Genomic DNA, 15,094 nt, shown 5'->3' with positions numbered 1-15,094 from the left:
TTCAGGAGCTAGGGCCCTAGGCCCTGGACCTGAGTCAGACCTTCCACACACACACCCACCAAGGAGGCCCTTTCAACAACTATTCATGTCTTTTGTCACCTCAAGATCAGATTTAGGTACTGCACTGTGTGTGGAAGCTGCACACTAACAACAGTGCTAGAAACTGAAGCTAGTGCAGAATAATAAGCACTTTCACTTTATTCCAGTACTCCGGAATCTGCGCTGGATTCCATAGCCTTCCAGGTGAAATTCAAAGTGCAGGTGTAAGCCAGAGCCCTAACTATTTAGGGCTTTATAGGTTATCTGACAGATCACCTGCCTTCCCAGGTACATGGTCACAGCTGAAATCAGTGGAGGCACTAAAGGTGGAGTCTCCTTATTTTAACTTGGAATGGCTACTAGCACCTTCCTGAGAAGTGCAAGATTTTGGAAATGAATTTCCCCTTCATCCCTTTTTGGTCCACCATAGCTGATATTTCTTAGCTTTCCAAGCAGACTTCAAAGAAGGGAGTGGGTTAAAGATTAAGAGAGGGGATTATTATATGGGTTATGGAGGGTGGGTATTTTTGCTATCTAAAAAAAGGGGGGAGGGATAGCTTGGTGGTTTGCACATTGGCTTGTTAAACCCAGGATTGTGAGTTCAATCCTTGAGGGGGCCACTTAGGGATCTAGGGCAAAAATCAGTACTTAGTCCTGCTAGTGAAGGCAGCGGGCTGGACTCAATGACCTTTCAAGGTCCCTTCCAGTTCTAGGAGATTAGGCATATCTCCAATTATTATTATTTTTTTAATATATATTTGTTGGTGGATGTATTTATGTATGTTTCAAGGTGAGGTGATTAGGCCTTTGTATTATAATATACTGCACTTCATGATTTTTTAAAATTGTATATTTTAATTTATGTAATGGGTACACAGAGTATCTATCAAAGATCTTATAAATCTAAGTAAAATAAATATTGCAATAGTTGCATGATTCACTATGATATTGAAATTGTGTATATATGTTACCACTGGTCAAATATTCTAAATCTAATACATTCCTCATAAAATTTTGTTTGTATTTGATGAATACATTATATGTAAAATGATTTATTGTAGCATATAAGTATCTCCCAAACTTATGCAATTTGTTGATTTATTTGGTGAATAAATTCAAAATTATTTTTGAATAAGCAAAAATCAGTACATTTGTTCAATGAATAATTATCCAGTTTTGATCAGTGTTGTTTTTAAAAAATCTGTAACATTGATTACAAAAGAAAAATTATTAATAACAATAATTCCTCCACTCACCAATACAAAATTTTTCTCACAGATACTTTGAAGATTGGAAAATAACTAACTAATTGTGGCTAGGAACAAATCTATCCAACCACAAGTAACAACTGAAATATCTTTTACAAAAAATATCTTTAAATATGCATGTATGTCAAGCAACAATAGATCATTTAATAATGTTTAACATTGCTTGTTTTTGAATTTATTTTTTACTTCATAATATTGCCTAAAGCATTGTGAAATGTTAAAGACTCTTAACTTAGTTCAACTCAAGATGGTAAGGTTAAAATGTATATTGCAACAAAGATAAAATAACCAAGACACAGTCTTAGTTTCTGGTCTGAAGCACTGTGAAACAATGAGAGAAAAGTGGAAAGACAAGGAGAATTCTAAGCAAGAGCAAAAAAAGAGGGTATACAAGTCAAAAGAAGAGTGAGACAGAGAGACCAAATAATTTAGGGGGAATGTAGGCAGAAGGGAAAAGCATGTAGGCAGAATATGAACATGAACTTGAAAAGAGAAGTAAAAGAGAAGACTCGCGGACAGTTAGAGTACCTGTAACTTGGAGGAGGAAGCTGCATCAGATGAGAAATTATTTGTAAGATTTTGGTGTTAGTAAAATATACACATTGCTTTCTATATCATCAGGCTTACCATCCAACAGTCATTATTTTGAATTGTTAGAGAGAGGTATAATATAATGTAGTAAGATAACAAAGGCACAACTAGAATAAGAGCATGATACTTAGGAATACTAATAAGAGATTTCTTGTTATTTCCTGGCCCCAGTCACATGACATGGATAGCATTACAAATGGCTGTAATATTGTCACATAGTAGGTATCAGTAGAACTGAATTCCTGTAATTGATTCTATCAATATACCACTACCAAACCCGCAATACAACAAAAGACAGAAGAAGAAGGCAACAGTTTAGTCTCTGGAAGGCTTAAACTCCTTGGGTACCAACTGTAAGATAAGGAAAGATGAATTTCCAAGTGAAACAACCTTAGCTCATCTCCTGTTAACAGCTGATGTAAAGAGGCATAAAGGAAGCCATTTGCAGTGCACAAATCTCATTGGACCTACAAAACACAGAATCTGTGCTGTATACGTTTGAGCACTAGCTGCTACTAACTAGATATTTACATATATACAGATATAGAGCTCTCCCATAACATCTCCTATGATTAGGGTAGCTATAGTCAGGGGAAAAAATTACTTGCCTTTCAACTTGTGAAGTTCCCACTGCAGTACGGGGCAGGATGGATCCTTCATAACTAGCCATCAAGTTAGTGGTTCCCCTGTTTAGTTAAGCTCACTATAACAATTTTGTGTTCAGAAACACAACACAGAGAGGAGGAAACATAACTGAAGCCTTCCCTTCCCTGAGCTCTCCTCCACATATATGTAATAAAACATACAGTAAAGAAAGTCTCTCCTTTGCACCTTATCTCTTTTAAGTCTCAGTTCTTTATTTTAAAATAAAGGTGACATTTTCAGTTGGGCAACACTTGTTATGCGCCAGGGCCTACGTACCTGCAGCATAAATCCAGCTGTGTTGTGCTTCGTAGTGGAGATTTAAGCAGAAGTGAGGTGTCCAGAAAACAATAATCATAGGTAAGGCTAAGTTTTTGTCATGGATATTTTTTAGTAAAAGTCATGGGAAATAAAAAAAAATTCACAGCAGCCCCTGACCTGTCCCTGACTTTCACTAAAAATATCTCTGACAAAAGGGGAAGGTGGGTTCAGCACTCGCTGCTGCTGGGGCTCCAGAACTGCAGCTGCCCAGCCACCGCAGGCAGGCGGACTCCCCACAGCTGCAGCCACAGCCAGCAGCTGGGGGATCCTGCAGCTATCAGCTGCCTGGGGCGATGGGACCCAGCAGCAGTCCAGCCCCATGGGCAAGGGGACCCTGGACCTCCCCCTCACTGCATCGGTTGGGGACCCAGGAGCCTCAGCAGCAGTTGGGACTTTTAGTGAAAGTCAGAGACAGATCATGGGCTGCCATGAATTTTTGTTTATTTTCCGTGACCTGTCCCTGACTTTTACTAAAAATATCCATGACAAAAACTTAGCCTTAAGCATAGGTACTGCTGTTTGAGGTATTGTGGTATTCCATAACATGGAAGGTTGTTTTAACACAGAGGTTCTCCAATTTTTGTAGCTCTAACCAAATTCCTAAAGCAGAGACAGTCTCCATTCCCAGGAAGAATTGCACAGACTTCCTGCCCTCCCATTTGAAAATGTATAATACACCTGTAGTAACTAGACTGCTGCTTATGGGTAAAGGAAAGCATTTGTATCTTTTTATTGGAATTACACTGGTGGAGACAAGGAACCAACACTATATGACTGTTAGCTTTCTGTGGACCACCAACAAGCACTCCACAGACCAGTTTGAGAACCTCTGCCTTAGCATTTCTTCAGATGCATGTGCAATAAGAAGGTTCAAAATCTCTACTAAAGTTTTAATTATTTCTGATGTAAAGAAAAGTGGGTGCTGAAGACTTGTAAATAAAATGTAACCTTATGGCTGTGAACTACAAGTAGTTATTAGTGGGGAATGGAGACGGCAAATAACCACCCCAAAAAGTGTGAAATACTTCATAAAACATTTAAGGTAAACAATATCACCTGAGAGTGTACATTTTTCAGGCAAGCAACACACACCTTGGGTACACACCAGGGGCTTCAACACATAAGAAGTGTGTATAAATTGTACACCTTTGACAATTTAGATTTAACGACACAGTTGTTGCACTTCTTGTAAACCATTTACAACATAGCATGTTACAAATGAGTTTCCTGAAGAAGGCTGACTGTTGAAAAAAGTCCAACAGAGGCTTGCCTGATCTCAGTAAGAAGGTAATGCAAATTTGATGAATAATGTAATTGCATTTTAAGACATGCAGTTGTTTGTGGTGAGCAGAGGAAATAATTTGTGTTATTGCTACAATTTTTAAGGACTTTAATGCTCCCTTTATTTTATCATTGTTAGAACAACATATACTGGCATTGTGAAGTGTGATGTTCACACACTAATCAAAAATTTTTAAGGGATGTTGCTGAAAAAATATTATTTTGCTATCATAAGGATACTGCTTCTTCACAATGTATAGGATGTTAAATGGATAATCAATATAGAAATCATGCTTAGCATACAGAGATATATTAAATGCCAGAAAAACATAGTTAGGGTCAGATTTAATAAACAATCTCTCTTTACATGGCTAATGGGATTAATAATGGTTTATAGGAAGACTTCTTCCACCATTAGGTTACTGGCTTGAAAACAATTCTGGTGAAAGTTTCATGGGCTGAAGTCCTCTTTGGTGACATAAGTGGAATTAATTTGTGGCAATGGTACTGGTACATTTTATACTGACAAATTTAACACCACAATTGGCACCATTGTTGGCAACCTTTTGAGACAAGGAGCTGAATGGGATTTTTAAAGAAACCTAGTAGCTGAAAGCCCATGCTAGTGCATAGGTCTAATCTGTACAAGCATGTGTCTGTGTGTTTATAAAAAGCCAAAAATGCTAAAAACTTCAACACTGGACAGCAGCAGATAGTGAATCCCAATGATGACTGAACCTGGTGATATTGTGAACAAAAAGAGTTCTCAATCATGCATGTTGCTGTTTCCATCACTTCATACTAACTCAATGGACATTCTAGGCTTCACAGTGAAGTTTGGGGTTATTGTGTGTGCTGATTGTGTTTTGCGACTGGGGGTTGTTCTGGGAGATTTGTTGCAAGTGGCAAATATGCGGTGCATGCTGTGGTGAGGGGTGTGACGGGTTGGATCACAGAAACCCCCTGGGGGCTGCCAACTGATGTGCCAAGAGTACTACTGCCCCTGCTTTCCCTGCCAGCTTGGGACTCCAGCACCCTGTCTTGTTGAGCCAGACATGCCAGTCTGCTCCAGCACAGACCCAGGGTCTGAACCACATGCCCCAAAGCTGCAGACTTAACTGAAAGCAACTTAAGAAGTGTTCCTGTCTTTAACACTCAGATACCCCACTCCCAATGGGGTCCAAACCCCAAATAAATCCGTTTTACCTTGTATAAAATTAATACAGGGTAAATCATAAATTGTATGCCCTCTATAACACTGATAGAGAGCTATGCACAGCTGTTTGCCCCCCACCCAGTATTAATACATATTCTGGGTAAATTAATAAGTAAAAAGTGATTTTATTAAATACAGAAAGTAGGATTTAAGTGGTTCCAAGTAATAGCAGACAGAACAAAGTGAATTACCAAGCAAAATAAAATAGAACAGGCAAGTCTATCTCTAATACAGTAAGAAAACTGAATACAGATAAAAACCTCACCCTCAGAGGAATTCCATCAAGCTTCCTTTTACAGACTAGTCTCCTTCTAGTCTGGGTCCAGCAGTCACTCACATCCCCTGTAGTTACTGTCTTTTGTTCCAGTTTCTTCCAGGTATCCTTGGGGGTGGAGAGGCTCTCTCTTTAGCCAGCAGAAGACAAAATGGAGGGGTCTCGCAGGGGTTTAAATAGACTTTCTCTTGTGGATGGAGACCTAGGGTGTCCAGATCACCCAGGTCAAATATCGGGATGTGGGGCAGGGGCAGAGGGGAAAAAAATGGCAGCAGAGCAAAAAAAAAAAAAATCCCCCACCCCCAATTCCTCCTCCTTCCGCAAGCGCTGGAGGGAGGCCCGGGAGACTCAGGGAAGCACGGGGCTGAGATGAGTGTGAGTCCAGCCTGGCCCCGAGCAGGCAGGACTCGGGCGCGGTACCTGGAGGGAGAGTAGGGGGTGGCCTGCGGGGCCAGGCGGCAGCTGTTCTCCCCACCTGGGCAGTGGGACTCGGGAGCAGCCGCTGCTGCAGCTCCCACTGCTGCGGGGGGAGGAAGCGGCCGCTGGCCAAGCTCGGCGGCTGTGGCTCTGGTGCCCACGAACCCCTCGAGCCCAGGCCTGTTGCGGGGACCCAGCGTGCACGCTGCACGCACGCAGCCCCTGGCCAGTCGCGTCTGGGCTGGCTGCCCAGCTGATGCAATCCCACCGGCGGCCCCGTAGTGGGGGCAGCAGGCCCCAGCCTGCTTGGGTCCCGCAAGGGAACGAACGGGGCTGGGCTGCCATTGCCTCCGCCGCGGGATTGCACCAGCTGGGCAGCCATATGGCATATGTAGCTGTAGCAAGGCGGTGGGATATCCCACTGGGGGACGAGCCTCTCCTAGCACCAATGTGGGCGGATCCAGTGGGTCCTGCGCCCGCCCCCCAGAGGTCATGGCACAGGACAGGAAGTAGAAAAGCCCCGCTGCAAAGCTCAGTTGAAAGCCAGCTGCCGGAGAGGCTAGATACTTGTGGCCTAGCTCCGGGTTGGGGAACGCCGGCAGGCCGCGGCTGACCCGAGGAGCAGCCGAGCCTACCCTTCTCTAGTTACCCAGAGGAAACTGCTGAGGACACCAGCCAAACCCAGATACCTTATGAGGGGGAGTCTGGAAGTAGCCCGGGGGCAGCCGACCCTGGCCGGGCTGCAGCAGGGCCAGAACCAAGGTCAGCATGTTGAGGTCAGGATCCCCACTGACACAGCAGTGAGTCTTCTACCGCTGCTAGGGCCCCGGGCTGGGATGCAGTGGAGTGGGTATGCCTGCATTCCCCCTGCCACCCCACTCATGGGTGGCAGTCTCCCCTTCACACCAGATGCTCAGAAGCCTGAGCTCCTGACTGTGTGTTTGCTGCCCTGCCCTGCCCCAGGGCCAGGGCTCATATTGAACTATTGGCTCAGCCCCTGCTTAAGGGCCCGAGCTCCTGACTGTGTGTTTACTGGCCAGCCCTGACCCAGGGTTTGGGCCCAGAGTGAACTAGTGTGAGGCGGTGGGATACACCACAGCCTCACTGAAGGACGAGCCTCGTCTGAGCCCTTCTACAGTAGCATAAAACATATTCCTGTTATGTCATATATACATTCATAAGCATATTTCCATAAAGTCTTATGGGGTGCACTGTCACAAGGGGCTGTGTGCATTTGGGCTAATTGTGAGTGCTGGTTATATTGTGTATGGGTTGTTGTGCTGGGAGACTTGTGCTTGTAGCTGTTTCCATCACTTCGCTCTAATTCAACAGAGATTCTATGCATCAGCATGACACACAGGTGACACACAGGTGACAATCCTGAAATCTTATTATATAGCTAAGTATGTACCTTCTATGGCAAGACACTGTAACTGAAATGTTTTATTGTTAACTATGACAAAGTACTGGGAATTAGCAACTAAGCCAACACTGTGCACTTTAAAGCAGTTAGCCCCCCCTCTCCCTTCCTGATGAAGGAGAGGAGTTCCTAATTACCAGATCAGATTAGGGCTGGGAATATAATAAGATAATTACTCATTAACAAGGAAACTGAATAAAAGAGCACAGAAAAGGGGTGGGGAGGAGAAGTGGGGTGGGAGAAGGCTAGTGGGGCCTGACAAAAGGGAGTTCTCTGGGAGAAGACACCTTTCTCCCACTCCCACTCCTTTTTTGTAGACAGGGTAGTAAAGCTGAATAGCATTGTAAATACTGAGACTGCACTAGTATGTAAAAGGTGGTTGAGAGAAACACTAAATAAACTATAAAATGGTATCTTCAAAAGGGAGAATCTCTGAGTCATTTGTGTGAAGCAAAGATGCGGGGAGCAGGGGAACCCATCACATAAATGACCTGAAATATCAATACAGATGCTCCCCCGACTTACGCAATTGTTCCGTTCCGAAAAGCCTTGCGTAGCTCGAATTTGGCATAAGTTGGAAACATATAACCATATGTTACGCAAAAATTTCCGCAACTCAAAAATCCTATTTCTGGCTTATGGAACTTTATCCGTAAGTGCGAATTTGTGTAAATCAGGTCTTGCATAACCCAGGGAGCGTCTGTAAATAAAAACTTTAACAAATAAAAAGTTCACTTCCAAATGCAATCCCTCAAATGAATCCCAGTTCTTCATCTCTCAGTAAGAACCCTGCACCAATAGGCCTTGGCTCCTTTTAATTTTGATCACTCCCCCTCTTGAGGTGGCAGATAGTTTTAGGATGGGAAAGGAAATGGAAGAATCTGCATGGTGGTACAAAAATGTTTAACTTCAACTGGAGGTGAGAGGGCTCATCACCTCATATGAGTAAGAACTCTGTGCAATGCCATTTGAGGAAGCCCTGAAGTGGTGTATTGGAATGTAACCATGTTCCTCTTCTTTGACATTTACATATGTTAAGTGGGGAAGCCACAGAGGTACGAAGAAGTCTGAAGAATAGAAGAAAAATGTATTCAAGTAGATGTCATATGTCAAATAAAAGACCATGGACACAATTTTAAGCTGTAAAAGGTCCAGAACATTGTTAATAACTAATAAATAAGGTGAATTTATTTATACAAGGTCCAATCCTGAAAAAGGGAGCACAGCCCAAGTGAAAGGGCTTGTTCACATCAAATTGTGGATTCAGGGCAGGAGAGGTGAAGGAAAGACAGTCCTATTAAAGTAAATGAGGTCTTTCTATTTACTATTGTGGGTGATGGCTCATATATGTAGTGCCAGGCAACTAACATAACTGGTCAGTTGCTAGTTACTGTGGATAGGGATAGAAGAAGAAGATGGAACCTATTGCACTCCTCCTATGCAGAAGTGTTTTAAAACATATGGAATCACTGGTCACACCCATTTTTGTGGGCATCTTGATGGGCTTCCCTCCATTTCAAAAGCCCATTGAGGAGAATTGCTGTGGATGTCATATCACAATATACTGGGCTTGTGGACTTTCCCTGCATGAGCTTTCTGCCCCTTTATACAAGCTATTCAGTAGAAATACTGTTCTAGGCCTTGGGATTTGTAGTTATTAGAGGAACTATCACAAGCATCACTATAAGTGACTAAACCTATAGCTAAATAGTTTAAACAGAAGGCTAGAAATTTTGCAAAAATATCAGAGGTACAAATATTAACTCAAAGGAGAGTAACTGCCAATAAATGTATCTAAGTTCTCGTTACAATTTATCCTAAAATCTCCCATGTTACTTTGTCAACATTAAAAAGGGAGCTATTTTGTATTAAGAATGCATTTTGAAGCCACACTGTCACACATTAATGTCTGAGTGCTCAGACACGCTTTTCCTCACTACATCTGTAAACCCAGTAATAGGTTAAAATAATTTATATAGTATGAAAGCTAAGGCATTTTGCAGAGCTAATAAGAATTCTAGAGCTTCACAGCAAACTTCTTATCCTATCTTATGTTGTTTTCAATATATCTATATAAATTTAACACTTGGTGATATTTGCTGAGGACATTCTAATTTGCCTTCTGAGACACTACCTTTTGTTCAAATTAGAACATGTTTTATCTAAATTTTATATAGGAGAATAATTAAGAATCCCAGCAGGAAGAAGAGGTGTGTGTGTGTGCGTGGTTGAGGTGGAGCTGGCAGTGCTACCTATAGATAAGATTGCCAAACACTTCCCATTATAAGTCCCTGTTTTCAGTTGCTTATAACTTTGCCAAATTTGAACCATACTGGCTGAAATTTTCCATGACAGATATCTGCCTCTGGCTGAATTTTGTTTGAATGTTTTAGCAAAAATGTTTCAGCCATTTCCAAGAAAGAGATTAGGAAAGTGCTCTCTGAAGACTTGATCCAAATCCCATTTCAGTAAGTAGAAGTCTCCTGAGTGCCAAGTTAAAATGCCACTGTGGTGTAAAGTTCTGCCTTCCCATATTCACATGCAATTTCAATATGAGTTGAGTATACACATGAAAGAGCAGAATTATTTCTTAGCTAACAATTTGTGCCATATGAAGTCCACAGAAGTTCTGCCACCCACCTGAACTCTATAGCTAGAGAGGCTACTGGATCCTAAGGGGATCCCTCCTCTGCCACCTCCCAGCATAGCTATGTATCTGGCTACCTAATTCCCTCCTTTACCAGGAGCATATTTTATTACACCGTTCCAGCAGATTGTCAGATGTGTCAGTCAGGTTCTGGAGAATAATATCGGGGTTTTACTCATTGGTACCTTGGCATCCCACCAAGAGGCAGCTTCCTTCAATAATCAGCCAGCAAAGAGACTTAAAGGCAGGGCCGGCTCCAGACCCCAGCGCGGCAAGCACGCGCGTGGGGCGGCCCTTTCCCGGGAGGGGCGGCAGGCTGGGCCGGCGGACCTGCCGCAGTCATGCCTGCGGGAGGTCCACCGGAGCCCCGGGACGAGTGGACCTGCCGCAGGCATGACTGCGGAGGGGGCGCTCGTCCCGCGGCTCCAGTGGACCTCCCGCAGGCATGACTGCGGAGGGTTCGCTGGTCGCGTGGCTCGGCTGGACCTCCGGCAGGCATGACTGCGGCAGCTCAACCAGAGCCACCGGATCAGCCAACCGTCCGCAGCCGCGGGAGGTCCAGCCAAGCCGCGCGACCAGCGGACCCTCCCCAGTCATGCCCGCCGGAGGTCCGCTGCTCCCGCGGCTCCGGGGCGCCTCCCGCGCATGACTGCTTGGGGCGGCCAAATAGGTAGAGCCGCCCCTGCTTAAAGGTGTTGCATGGCCAAAAGACATCTCCTTGGCTGACAGCTCCAAAACAGAGCTTAGCTAGAAAGACAAAACAGGCTGAAGTTATCAGCAAGGGAGGAGGAGGAAGCCCTCTGTGAATCCAAACCCTTCAAGCACGCTACATTTTGTATAGTTCCTATTCACAGTTAGGAATCCTTCTTGATCATTTCTTGCCACACTGGAGCCCTAGGGTTGTAACTCCTGATTCCTACCTAACTCCAGCCAGAGGGTGAGAAAAGGTTAGGGATATGAACGGGTCTGCTTAGAGCTGAGGGGAATCTCATTGTCATCCCAAATGGACCTCTACCCCAGGCAGCAAGAAATGGTCCCCTACTCCACTTTGTGCACTATTCCGTTCAGGTACGCAGCCAACTCCTTCAGGGAGACAAAAGACTACAGAACTTGTATCCACTATTAGGCTCTGAGGCCAAAGTGGTTTAGACTTGGGCACCTAAAGTTAGGCACCCAAATCCATATTTAGTCAATTAAATACATGGTTTGATTTTTACAGTATCTCTTAATAAAGGGGAGAGGGAGAGCTTAGTGGTTTGCGCATTGGCCTGCTAAACCCAGAGTTATGTGTTCAATCCTTGAGGGGGTCACTTAGGAATGTATGGCAAAATCAGTACTTGGTCCTGCTAGTGAAGGCAGGGGGTTGGACTCAATGACCTTTCAGGTCCCCTACAGTTCTATGAGATAGGTATATCTCCATATATTATTTAAAATTAGGGGGAGGGATCACTCAGTGGTTTGAGCATTGGCCTGCTAAACTTAGCATTATGAGTTCAATCCTTGAGGGGGTCATTTAGGGATCTGGGGCAAAACTCTGTCTGAGGATTGGTCCTGCTTTGAGCAGGGGGTTGGACTAGATGACCTCCAGAGGTCCCTTCCAACCCTGATACTCAGCAATGATCTGGAAGAAAGAGTAATCAAAATGAGTAAAGGATGTTAGGTTATATTAAAAAACCAATAGAAAATACTACTGAAAATGTTATATTACCATTATGCAAACTGCTCATACACACTTACCTTGGCCCTCATTCTCCACTGCTTTGTGCAGACATTTATACCTCTGCAAAGTTGATGTAAAATGCTAACACATGAGAATGCTAGGGTTTTGCACTCACTTTGCACAGCTGTAAACAATGACACAGAATGCAATGGATGAAGAAAAGGTTCAGAGAAAGGCAGTACATGTGATCTTATTTTGCTTTGTGATGTTGAAATTTTAAAACTCCACAACAGAGAAAAGAAGAAGTCCACAACATAGTCATTATCTTCAAAAACTAACATGTCTTATCTCTTCCTACTAGAGCAAACTGTAGTGCATAGTGAGAGGAAGTAACAAAAACCCTCAAGAATTGTGACATTTTTAAAGAAGAATATCCCACCAGAAGGAAAAAGGTGTGTGTGGGGGGGGAACAAATTCAGGATAGTCCAGACCAAAGTAATATTGGGAGTAGAAAGAGGATGAAACTGTAACCCCAGTTTTGAACATGTACAAATTTTGGGAAAATGTGTTCTAATCTTTGCTATTGGCTTCTATTGCTATAGTACCTGAAACAAAAATCCCAGATCGTGGGAAATACCCTTTAACACGGGAAAGGTCAAATCTATATCCAAATGATGTAGCCTGAACTAACCAGAAGGTAAAATATTTTTTGCCCAACACTAATCTATGTATATTTCAAATTTTTCCTAATGTAGCTGGATTTTGGGGGTTGAGGGAGAGGTATCAGAATTAGAAATTTCAGATCTATATGAACCTAAGAATAGGGAGAAATAGCAAATCTATAATGACTTGAAAGCCAGAAACATTAAAAATGACATAGTTACAATTGTTACTATACTATAGAGAAAACTGCTAACTATATTAAAAACAAATCAATCTAAGGAATTGATTAAAATCTTATAGAAGTGGAAAGATTCTTATTGACTTCTGTGGGCTTTGGATCAACTCCTAAGTGTGTTAGAAAATAAATTTATGCAATGCAAGTACATAGCATGTCAAAAAGAGCATTACAGTTTCCAAGTCACTGATAACTCAGAAGAAAATTATCTTGTGGCCTTCTATGTGCAGGATATCAGACTAGATGATCATGATGGTCCCTTCTGACCTTAAAGTCTATGAGTCTTGAATGCTTATGGATCAGTGTCCTAACAGGTAAAGCACAAGATGGTGTACTAGTTGGTGACTCCTACAGACCACCAAATCACACCAGGAACAGGATGACTGCCTCCTTATGCACCTATCTATAATGTGTAGGGGAAAAAAAGCTGTGTTATCATTAGGGATTTCAATTTATGTGACATATACGGGAGATATCATGCTACCAGTACTAAACATTCTTGGAATTTCTAACATTATACATGACAATTTCTTAACTCCAAAAGTACTGCACCCAAAATGGGGGAATTCTTTTTTGGACCTTGTCTTAAATGAAAGAAGAATTGATCTCAGAACTAAAAAATAATGGTAGTTTAGGTACACGTGATCATGACTGGATTACATTTAAAATGTCCAAACAGAATAAAACCCAGACCAGTAATATATGTACTTGGTGCTTCAATAAAACTAATTTCACAAAGCTAAAAACAATTATGAGCGAAATTAACTGAGAGGAAGAACTTAATCAAAAAAATGTGACTGATAATTGGCAACCACTTGTTAGATGCCCAAAAAGTCATAATGCCACTATGAAGGAAAAATGAAGTACTAGTTAAAAAACTGACCTTATTTAGAGGGAAAGTGAAGGCAGCTATAAAAAATACAAAAATAATATATAACAAATGGAAAACAGGGAAAGTTGATAGTAATGAATATAATTCAGAATATAGAAATAGTAGAAAATTGATAAGGGATGCAAAGGGACACAAGGAAAAACCTATAGCTGGCAGGATAATAAGAAGGGTTTTAAAAAATATATTAGGAACAAAAAGAATCATGACAATGGTATTGGTCCATTACTAGATGGAAATGGTAGAATTATTAATAATAATTCCGAAAAGACAGAAGTGTTCAATAAATATTTCTGTTCTGTATTTGGGGGAAAAACATGATATAGTTTCATCATATGGTGATGATAACACTCTTTCCATTCCACTAGTATCTCGGGAAGATGTTAAACAGAAGGTACTAAAGTCAGACATTTTTAAATCAGGTCCGGGCCCAGATAACTTGCATTCAAGAGTTTTAAAAGAGCTGGTTAAGAAGCTCATTGGACTGCTAATGTTGATTTTCAACCACTTCTGGAGCACTGGGGAAGTTCCAGAAGACTGGAAGAAAGCTAATTTTATGCCAGTTTATTAAAAGGGTAAACAGGATGACCTCGATAATTATAGGCGTTTCAGCCTGACATCAATGCTGGGCAAGATAATGGAGTAGGTGATATGGGATTCAATTAATAAAGAATTAAAAGAGGATAATGTAATTAATGCAAATCAACATTTTATGGAAAATAGATCCTGTCAAATTAATATATTTGATGAGATTACTAGTTTGATGGATAAAAGTAATAGTGTTGACATAATATACTGAGACTACAGTAAGATGTTTGACTAGGTTACTGCACAAAATGTTGATTAAAACACTAGAATGATAAAAACTAACATGGAACTCATTAAATTGATTTAAAATGGATAAAGGATAGGTCTCAAAATGTAACTGTAAATGGGAAATCATCATCGAACAGGTGTGTTTCCAGTGTGGTTCCACAGGGATCGATTCTTGGCCCTACATTATTTAACATTTTTATCAATCACTTGAACGAAAAAATAAAGTCATCATTGATAAAATGTACAGATGACACAAAAATTAGGGGAGTGGTATATAAGGAAGAGGACAGGTTAACTGATACAGAGTCATCTGGATCACTTGGTAAGCTGGGCATAAGCAAACAATATGCATTTTAATATGGCTAAATGTAAATGTATACATCTAGGAAAAAAGATGTAGGCCATATTTACAGGATGGGAGCAGTGATTTGGAAAAAGATTTTGAGGTTATGGTGGATATCAGCTGAACATGAGCTCCCAGTGTGATGCTGTGGCCAAAAGAGACAATGTGATCCTGGGATGCATAAAAAGGGGAATTTTGAGTAGGAGTAGAGAGGGTTATTTTATCTCTATATTTGGCACTGGGGTGACCACTGTGGCAATATTGTGTCTAGTTTTGGAGCCCACAATTCAAGAAAGAGATTGATAAACTGGAGAGAGTTCAGAGAAGAGCCACAAGACTTGTTAAAGGATTAAAAAATATGCCTTTTAGTGA

Source organism: Mauremys mutica, chromosome 6 (assembly GCF_020497125.1).
Source record: "Mauremys mutica isolate MM-2020 ecotype Southern chromosome 6, ASM2049712v1, whole genome shotgun sequence".
Taxonomy (NCBI): Eukaryota; Metazoa; Chordata; order Testudines; family Geoemydidae; genus Mauremys; species Mauremys mutica.
This window is presented reverse-complemented; position numbering follows the sequence as displayed.